Here is an 8,742-nt window from a genome sequence, read left to right on the forward strand (position 1 = left end):
TAATACAGTTGTCTCTTAATTTAGTGTCATTGGTTTAACAGAAATTTGACAGTGTAACCACCAATATACACAATCTCAATATCAACACAATGTGAGTATCAATACGCTTCAAATAATCAAATAAAAGGTAGGTAAACATCAACTTGTTATATGAAAATGAAAATAAAGTTTCAGTCTCTTGTGCACTTAAAGTCAATGGTTTAAATAAACTGTACTGAAAAATGCACAAATGATCTCAGTCTCTCAGTGCAAAACACTTAAGTCTTTTATTTGCAGCCATGTTCACGCCGTCCTGGTGGTAAAGGATACACACGCGGCATGGAGATGGCCGCTGCTGTCTGGTTGCGTCTTCCTCGGCTACTCATGCAGAGCAGTCGAGTTCTCACTGTAGCTCCCAAGTAGTTCACACGAGGCCAGAGGTCTTTGTTAGAAAACGGGGTTTTATTTCCAGGTCAAACCAACCCGTGAGAACTGGGTTTAGAGAGAAAAATAAATGAAAATAAATACAAATTCACAATATGCAAATGTCCGTTTTTACAGCAGCACAACAGGTGTTACATTACACCAAAAAACACTTCACACACACCTCACATACAGCCCGCAGCTCAATATTAACTTGCACATTTACAAACTTAACTTACATAAACATATTCACAACTTTACATAGTATGCAAATCACTATCACGCACAACCATGCAATTGAAAGCAACACAATAAAATCGTTCACATTCTTCTTAGATATAAATAAATGATAAACATACCTCGTCCACTGCTTACTACTTGAGGGAATCTTATCTTATTGCTTGTCCTTTATAGTTTTTTCTTCTTCTTCTTATGTGCTTTTACTTTTAACTTTAATTTATAGCTTATTGATTGTGCTGCTTCTTTCGCGCTGTTTGGCTAGGTACGTCGCTTAAAGGTGTGGTGTAGGAAACATATGACGGCGGCAATTAGTTCCGCCCCAGTGCCATTATAACCAGTAGGAACCAAAAACGGGAGGTTAACCAACTAAACAAACTGCCAATGTGCGGCAGTTACAGATTGGATATGAAAGAAAATGCTGAGTTTATTTCTCTGATGCAAAGTATTCACCATTCAATTGAGAAATAAATATGATTTCATGTGAAGATGGTGTGTCTTGGTTTTTGTTTCAATGCCTGTCTTTATTCAACGCTTCTGTCTCCAGGGACCTTATTCTTTATACTTTTACCTGCCTCACTAACACAAATTAACTGTCAGATCACTCACAACCATAAAAAACTACCCTTTCACTCACTGTTCACAACTCTTTAACATTGAGTGTTTAAATGATGTCAAAAGTCAAACAGAAACCACAGGCTTATAATGTACGTGTGTCTAGCTGTACTGGAACTTTGCATTAGCCAAAATGTACCTAATTCTTTACATGTTAATTTTAATGGGAAAAGTGTTTTATTCTCAGCGTGCAATAAGAAGTTGTATCTGCTCAGTCTCTTGTGTTACATTACATTTTCATTTAGCTGACGCTTTTATCCAAAGCGACTTACAATAAATGCATTCAACCCCGAGGGTACAAACCCAGAACAACAAGAATCAAAAAGTACAATTTCTTCAAAAAATAAAGCAAAAGTACAAAGTTCTATAAGTAAGTGCCATTTAAGTGCTACTAAATTGTTAGTTTAGAAAATTGTATTCAAGGAAGAGGTGTGTTTTTAGTTTGCGGCGGAAGATGTGTAAACTTTCTGATGTCTGGATGTCGATGGGGAGCTCATTCCACCATTAAGGAGCCAGGACAGCAAACAGTCGTGATTTTTATGAGTGTTTAGCTCGCAGTGAGGGAGCAACAAGCCGATTGGCCGAAGCAGAGAGGAGTGAAGGGACTGGGGTGTAACATTTGACCATGTCCTGGATGTAGACTGGACCTGATCCGTTCACAGCACGGTACGCAAATACTAAAGTAATAGTGTTGCTGCACATATAGGCATTTTCGAAAATCCAATTATGTTCCAGACACTATTTTTCTCCGGGGACATTTTCTGACAAAAGTGACTGTTTAGAAAAGCTGTGTAGTTTTCGTGCCATTCAGAAATGTGAGGTTGCTTTTTTACATCTGTAGTCACAATGCCAACAATGGTGTTGGCTGGTTGAGAGGTCGATCTGAAAACTTTTACTTAACCCCTCCCTATTCCTAGAAGTAGACCAAACCCATTCTAATTCAGGAAAGACCCAAGCTGAACCCATTTTTATTATATAAAAAAGTAAATAATACAAGAAAATTGCAGTCACAGTTTATTTTTCAGAAAACTATGATAGAAACAGTTTCATAATCAATTGCATGTGATGATATAGTAATGTTTAGTATCCATACAACCGTTTTTCTATTTTATTTTGCTAAGTTTATCAAATCAATAAACTTAGGTATTGTGCTGAGTGTCAGATTTTGTGATGCACATTATAGTATTTTCAGTAAATGTACTTTATTTTGTCTAGAATTTTGAAATAGCTATTACACTCTAAATTTTTTCTGCTCAGTAAAAAATCTTTTGTAAGCAAGGGAGTGAGTTCATAGTAATTATAACGATGTAAATTGTTTTACAGAATGTTTTTTTAGTTTTTTTTAAACCTTTGTGGATTTGTACAACAGTTTGACTTCCACACTTCTAAATATTGGTAATGACTGTGTACATCCACCAGATGGGGACACAGCTGCTGTTGTGTTTTCATGGATATGAGGTCACTTTACGTTGTTTCTCTTATAGTAGACGGGTTAAAGTAAAACTGCCACTGGAAACGTCACCACTATTTATCTTGTAGCTATTAGAAGTATAGTTTCTCTATTAGATCATTTATGGGGCCACTGAACGAAGATTTTAATGTGAAAACAGTGTTTCCGGAAGAAGCGTACCACGTGACGCGTACAGCGCCGTCCACAATTCTGAGACCACTTCCTCCTTCATTTGAACGGGGAAGTGGTCCCATACTTTTGGACCATACTGTAACACAATACAGCAAAGCATTGTGGGAGATAATGAAATCGCTAAACGCTCAAATCAAGCGTTTATTTTTGAATGTTTTTTATTTGTATTCCTACCACTGACTCTTGATATCGAATCGGTTCTATCATCGATTTTTACCACGTTGCTTATTTTCGTGCAACCATGAGTCTGAGTAGTGTGTGGCTGTAGCGGTTGGCTCCACGAAACGTGTACAACTCATACTTACCTGGCAAGGGAGATACCATGATCAGGAAGGTGGTTCACCCAGGGCGAGGTACAGCCATTGCACTTCGGCTGTATTGACCCCTGCGAATTCCCCAAATGTGGGAATCTCGATTGCATAATTTCTGGTAGTGGGGGACTGCGTTCGCGCTCTCCCCTGATTTAAATGTTGAACAATAAACTGAAAACAATGAATGATAAAGTTCAGAGTGGTTCACAGGTTCAGTATAACACAGACACTCCTTAAATATATTGGAACTGAAGGAAAAGCTAACTTAAATTCTCTAATACAAAGTATTGTTTCTGTGAATTGAGAAATATGATTTCATGTGAAGATGGAGTGTCTTTGTGTTTATTTCAGTGCCTGCTTGTATTCAACACTTCTGTCTCCAGGGACCTTATTCTTTATACTTTTACCTGCTTCACTAACAAAAATTAACTGTCAGATCAGCCGCAGCCATAGAAAAACACTCTTTGACTCACTGTTCACAACTCTTTAACATTGAGTGTTTAAATGATGTCAAAAGTCAAACAGAAACCACAGGCTTATAATGTACGTGTTTCTAGCTGTAATGGAACTTTGCATCAGCCAAAATGTACCTAATTCTTTACATGTTAATTTGAATGGGAAAAGTGTTTTATTCTCAGCGTGCAATAAGAAATTGTATCTGCTCAGTCTCTTGTGTTACATTACATTTTCATTTAGCTGACGCTTTTATCCAAACCACATTACAATAAGTGCATTCAACCCCAAGGGTACAAACCCAGAACATCAAGAAATGACAATTTCTTCAAAAATAAAGCAAAACTACTTAAATTGTGCCATTTAACTGCTACTAAATTGTTAGTTTCCAAAATTGTATTCAAAGAAGAGTCATCGGGATTTTTAGTTTGCGGCGGAAGATTTGTTAACTTTCTGATGTCTGGATGTCGATGGGGAGCTCATTCCACCATTAAGGATCCAGGACAGCAAACAGTCGTGATTTTGATGAGTGTTTAGCTCGCAGTGAGGGAGCAACAAGCCGATTGGCCGAAGCAGAGCAGAGTGAACGGACAAGGGTGTAATGTTTGACCATGTCCTGGATGTAGACTGGACCTGATCCGTTCGCAGCACGGTACGCAAGTACTAAAGTAATAGTGTTGCTGCACCTATAGGCATTTTCGAAATTCCAATTATGTTCCAGACACTATTTTTCTCCAGGGACATTTTCTGACAAAAGTGACTGTGTAGAAAAGCTGTGTAGTTTTCGTGCCACTAAAAAATGTGAGGTATTTGTTTTGTTTATGTCTGCAGTCTCAATGCCAACAATGCTGTTGGTTGGTACTGAGGTCAGTCTGAAAACATTAACATAACCCCTCCCTTTTCCTAGAAGTAGACCCAACCCATTCCAATCCATTCTACTACAGGACAGACCCCTAGCTGAATCCAACTTTATTATATAAAAAAGTAAATAATACCAGAAATTGCAGTCAGAGTTTGCTTTACAGAAAACTATGATAAACAAAGTTTCATAATCAATTGCATGTGATGATACATTTTATCTTTTTTATGATACATTTTATCTAACCCTAACCCTAACCCTAACCCGAGATTCCCACATTTGGGGAGGTCGCAGACGTGAGAGCCAGGCGAGTGCATAGCCGTTGGCAGTGTAGACAACGGCGGCCGCCCATTGGCTCGGAGTCTACCCTTGTCTACACTTGCCGGCCGCTCATTGGCCAGGAGTCTACACTCTCCTCCGAAGTGTAGACAATGGCGGCCTCCCATTGGCGCGGAGTCTACAGTTCCCTAGAGCCCTCCAGCCTCCCCAACGTTCGCACTTGACGCTCTCCGCGAATTCAGCGGCGATGGAAAAAGGTAAAAAGTCACCACCGTTTCACCCGGTAAGAGTCGCATTCCTACTAATATTACTAACTAATATGTTCGGCTTGTGCTTCTCGTTCCCACCGAGTGCTTTTCATTCATCATATCTGTCGTACCTAGCTTATTAATGTATTTTTAATAAGCTAAATCATTTTTAATATTATTTTCTTCCCACTCACTGCGGAGGCTACTTTGCCCTAATACAACCAGCCTCGTTCGCTTCATGTCAACAACTTAGCCATACAAAACTATGTTTTTTAATGTAGGTTTATTAAATGACTTTTTCCGTGAATGAACTTGTTTATCTTTGGGTTTATTCATATGTTAATGTGTTGCCGACGGCCATTCGGCCTCATTTACATAGCCAAACTCCGAGTCCGCCAGCGAGCGGAGTTTGGCCTACTCTCGAGACATTTTGCTTAGTTACTGTTAAAAAGTATATCTATAAATGTAGGTTGAAAGTGTCCCCGTTAATGTACTACTATCGTATATTGATTCAACGTTACGGTCGATCCGCAAATCAGTGCCCCGACGCCGGCCAACCCTGTCTGTTCAAATTTGACCCATATTTGTCATTCATTTCTCTTATAAAGCTATCATACCTACCTTGACTTAAACTTGCCAATATTACATCAATATGTAGCCCACTCGTATATTTATGAATCAGAAGTCGACATAGCCATAGCAGCCCTCAAAAAAAGGCCAAGAAAAAACACTACAGTCCCCCTAGTGTTGTTGTTGTTGCGCCAATGAATGTAAAGAAAAACATGGGCTACATTTTGACGTTGATATTTTGTTTCTATGAACTTTAATAGGCAACACATTAGCTGTATTTGAGGATGGATTCCGAAGCAGCGACCCATTCAGCAGGTTAGTTTATAACATGCATGTTTTGTCTGTATGGTTATAACATGCATACTTCCACTGTCTATACGTTATGTATAGCCAGCAGAATAAACTGCCCAGTGCGTGAAAACACTTGTTATGTTATTATGTCATCATTTACAAATATAGTATGAAATGAATGCCTGGGGAAAAAGTCCCAAAACACTTTAAACACTTTGGTGAATATTTGTTCAGGTACAGCCAGCAGCAGCAGACCGTCTGCGGACCCATTGCTGCCCGTGCTGCCCATTCTGGACCCCACTGTGCCCCTGGACAGGCAGCAATGTGTCCTGAAGGCAACCAAAGCGGCCAGGGCCTTTCACAGGCCCAAAGGCTTCCAAGCCAGCGCCGGTCCCAAGGACCTTCAGACGGCTTGTGATGAAGGTAATAAATCTGAATTATTATCCCAGTAGCACGATGGGCATATGAACCATACATATCACTTTACACCTGACCTGACCTGTGTGCTAGAGCTTATAAACTGAATTAGTTAAGAATAACCATTCCAATGTCTTACTCTTCAGCAAAAAGGAGATGCCGGCTCGTCACTACTACCAGGCCCTCAATGAAGCTCTACCTTGGCCAGCTGGTTATTCCCTTTGGGAAATATGCTGGCCAAAGCTTCATGTTTTTTTTAGGATTTTTTAGGATTTTTTAGGATTTTTGTGCTGATGAACGGTCAACTCTCAAAGGTCTGTGGATTATTCATGTTTTTGTCTGCTTTGGAAGGCTGCTCTGCCTCTTATGCTTCGGCCTGTTCCTTCTGATTGTGGATTGAGTTGCTAGCCATAGCCGTGGCCTGTTCTCAGCTTCTTGGAACTGTGAGGTGTGATTGACTTTCTGCCTGTTGCTGCTGTGGTTGGGCTTGAGATTGTTGCTAACAGCAGCATACAGCAGTCTCTTGTACACTGCCTTGGGATCCGCTTCATCCATTGTGCATTGCTTTTGAGGCCTGTGCCACTCACCCTGCTCTGCAGCCTGAGGTCTGTTGCATCCACCCTGCTCTGCAGCCTGAGGCCTGTTCCATCTACCCTGCTCTGCAGCCTGAGGCCTGTTCCATCCACCCTGCTCTGCAGCCTGAGGCCTGTTCCATCCACCCTGCTCTGCAGCCTGATGCCTGTTCATCCACCCTGCTCTGCAGCCTGAGGCTCGCTTCAGTATCCTGCTCGGATACACCGTTTCTTGCCCCTGGTTTTCTCTTTGGGACTGAACTCCGTGCTGGTACTATGTGTTCTCTTTTCATGGTCCTCATCGCTACTGTGATTTTCTCGGATTCTGGGTTAACCTGCTACCATGGGGAGTGCACATCGGGTATTGTGCTCTCTCCTCCAATCATTCCAAACCCTGAAACTAATAACTTGCTCAGTGAACGAAGTGAACAAGTGCTGACCCATTCTTATTTGGATCCTTTTGTCTTTGCACAATGGTTATGTCTTGTTTGCACCTCTGTCCTGGAATCAAACTTTTTACAGTCTGATAAGTCTCTTGTCATGTTGCATGCTAGATTACACTCCAAAACAGAAACACCTAGCAACCCTGAAATTAGTAGGAAAAGATTTCTGTTGCTACTTTTACTCTTGATTTCTGGTATCCAGCCAAATCCTGGTCCTGGCATTGCTATTTGTAACACACCTGCTGAATTTAAGGATAGGACCGGGCTAGGTTTAATACATCTGAATATTCGTAGTCTGCCATCAAAGATTGATATGCTGCATATCTGGGCAAAATCAACTGATGCAGATGTCATTGTTCTGTCGGAAACGTGGCTCAGTAAATCTTATTCTGACAAAGCAATCGCCATCAAAGGGTATAATGTATTTAGGGCTGACCGTCCTAGGAAAGGGGGCGGGGTTGCAATTTATTGTAAATCAAAATTGAATGTAAATGTCCTGCAGTCCAAATCAATCAGTAAACAGTTTGAATTCTTAGCCATAAAACTTGATATTTCAAATGGGTTTTCCATCACTGTTGTGGGCTGCTATAGACCCCCATCAGCTACTGCTGAAGCGCTAACTTCTCTGAATCAGCTATTAGCTGAACTGACCTATAATGAAATAATATTAACTGGTGATCTAAATTGGGATTGGCTAAATTCTAACTCTGATGCCTTCAAAGATTCCTGTGTTTCATTGAATCTTACGCAGCTCATTGAAAGCCCCACACACCCAAATTTGAAGTGTCCAGATAAATCATCTTTAATTGACTTGGTCTTGACTAATGTACCGCACAAGTATTCGATGTCAGGTGTTTTTGCAAATGATATTAGTGACCACTGTGTGATTGCTGCAGTCAGAAATGCCAAAGTTCCAAAATCCAAACCTCGTATTTTGATAAAACGTAATATGAGGGCCTTTGTTGAACAGGCGTTCTTCCGTGATTTATATGATTTTAACTGGGATCGTATTGAATTAATTAATGATGTAGAGACTGCATGGCAATTTTTCTCTGAAGGTTTATCTTCCCTGCTTGATAAGCATGCTCCCTTCAGAAGATATAAGGTTAAGGGGAGGGATAATCCCTGGTTCACGCCCGATTTAGCCGATCTACTGCATTATAGAAATCTTGCCTGGGCTAAGGCCAGAAAGACACAGTCTGAGGCAGATAAACTTATATTTAGGCAACTCAGAAATAGTTTTACCTTTCTTATTAAAAAAGCAAAGTCTAGCTTTTATCTCTCTGCAATAACGAAAAATTTAAACAACCCTAAAAAATTTTGGAAAGTGATCAAATCTATCTCAGCCACTGATAATCATAGCGAACTCCCACCCTGTATTGTTAATGATGCTACCACTGTAA

At 40.3% G+C, this 8,742-nt stretch overlaps 1 long non-coding RNA gene and 1 other non-coding gene across 2 annotated transcripts; both read left to right on the forward strand.

Annotated features, from left to right (window-relative positions):
- Window positions 1-3,193: 3,193 nt before the first annotated feature.
- Window positions 3,194-3,357, forward strand: LOC128430687 (U1 spliceosomal RNA). The gene has a single exon (XR_008334044.1). It is a non-coding gene; the product is annotated as a U1 spliceosomal RNA (small nuclear RNA).
- Window positions 3,358-5,038: 1,681 nt separating this feature from the next.
- On the forward strand, window positions 5,039-6,256 carry LOC128430351 (uncharacterized). Its single transcript, XR_008334004.1, has 3 exons — window positions 5,039-5,081; window positions 5,877-5,931; window positions 6,142-6,256. It is a non-coding gene; the product is annotated as an uncharacterized LOC128430351 (long non-coding RNA).
- Window positions 6,257-8,742: the final 2,486 nt, after the last annotated feature.

This window comes from Pleuronectes platessa, chromosome 23 (genome assembly GCF_947347685.1).
Source record: "Pleuronectes platessa chromosome 23, fPlePla1.1, whole genome shotgun sequence".
NCBI lineage: Eukaryota > Metazoa > Chordata > Actinopteri > Pleuronectiformes > Pleuronectidae > Pleuronectes > Pleuronectes platessa.